Consider the following 1,827-nt stretch of genomic DNA (forward strand, 5'->3'; position numbering starts at 1 on the left):
ACAAGAAACTAAACTGGATTCACCAGGTAAGCACATTAGATATAGCAACAGGTAAGACAATTGGAAAGCTGTGGCGAATGCTGTGACCAACAACTCTCCATAATCGAAAATATACATGTCATGATTTTTATGGATTACCACCCACTTGTATGGGTTATTGCAGCTGCAACAACACTTAAGAAGATTTGCATCATGCAGGACAAAGCACACTGCATGAATGGTATTATATTCCCAACGTTCCAATCGCTCCAACGCCCACACTCAGAAGCAGCACAGTGTACTTTATTCAGGATGTCTTGGCGAAATTATGCAGGGTTCCATCAGATCGTATTATGAAAACTCAGACCACTTTGCCCACGAAGGAAAAGTCAGCAGATACATGGGAGAGCTTTACCTGCAAGTTCTCCTGCAAGCCACTCACATCCTGACTTCGAACATGAACAAAAATAAGTATACCATAGGAACAGGTCCGAAGCCCTCCAAATCGTTTCTGAACATTGCGTGCTAATTAAACTAAAACTCATGCCTTCTGTCCTTAAACAGTCCGTATCCCTCTATTCCCATAACCATCCAACTGCTTCTTCAATGTCGGCAACGTGATTGTTTCCATCACCTCATATGGCAGTGCATTCCAGGCTCCGACCAATCTCGCTGTGAATTTCTTCCACGCACATCTCCATTGCATAATACTGATACAAAGTCTCCCTTAAGCATCTCTCCACTTTCGGTGGCTCCATGCGTAATTTCAACATTTATCCTTGCGTGTGTCAACTGTTTCCCTTGGTGCACTCTTTCTTCTTATATATGCATGAAATGTCTTGGTTTTCTCTTCGGCCATGCTTGATAAAGACATTTAGTGGCCCCTTTTAGACTTCCTAATTCCACGTTTAGCATCGTTCATAATTTTGTCTATATTCCCAACGTGTATCATCAGTTTGTACCTGTATTTCCCGTATTCATTGGAACCATGGCTGATCTGATGATCCCAACTTCTACTTTCCTGCCTTCCCCACGTCACCCTTGCTTCCACGATGAATCAAATTCTTACCATTTCTGCTGGAAATATACTTACTGACCCAGCCTCTACAGCTCTCTGCTGCAATGAACTCCCTAGATTCACTATACTCGGAGTGAAGAACTTCCTTCCCATCTCCGAATTCAATGGGTGAATCTGGTAACGGATTCTCACACACGGGAAAACAAATCAGGTGGCAAAAGTAATTATTGCAGACGGCAAGAAACTTTGTGAAGTTATGTAAAACTGGACTGGTTGCAGTAGGATACGGTTGAGGTGAAAAGGGAGGTGAAGAAAATGCAAATAGAATCTAACGTGACATGTGTAAGATGATGCCTTTGAAAGAAAGCTGTGATGCAGAGGGCTAATCATATACAAAGTGGACTTGGCGCACGTCCAATGCTCCATGAAAGTGACAATACAATTTGGTGAGGTAGGAAAGAAAGCAGCTGGAGTGGTTGTCGTCATCGTTCGCAGAACTTAGAAGAAATATTTGCATGTCATGGTGTAATTATACGAAACTTATTTAAAAATTGGCCATATTTGAAGTAGTCTGTGTTGTTCCCATTGCCACACGTTAGACAGGATTTGGTGGATGTGGAAAGCGTGCAAAATCAGATTACCAAAATGTTGCATGCGTTTGTTGTTTTCAGAGTGCGTTTGCTATAAGGTGAGACTGAAAAAACTTGGATTGTTTAGCTCGTGTCAAATGCGAAGGGCTGACTGTATAGATTGATATAAAATTAGGAGAGTCAAGAACAACGTGGATAGTCGAAATCTCTTTTTTCAGTGTAGAGCAGTTACACACAAAC

The sequence above is a fragment of the Hemiscyllium ocellatum genome, assembly GCF_020745735.1.
Source record: "Hemiscyllium ocellatum isolate sHemOce1 chromosome 41 unlocalized genomic scaffold, sHemOce1.pat.X.cur. SUPER_41_unloc_4, whole genome shotgun sequence".
NCBI lineage: Eukaryota > Metazoa > Chordata > Chondrichthyes > Orectolobiformes > Hemiscylliidae > Hemiscyllium > Hemiscyllium ocellatum.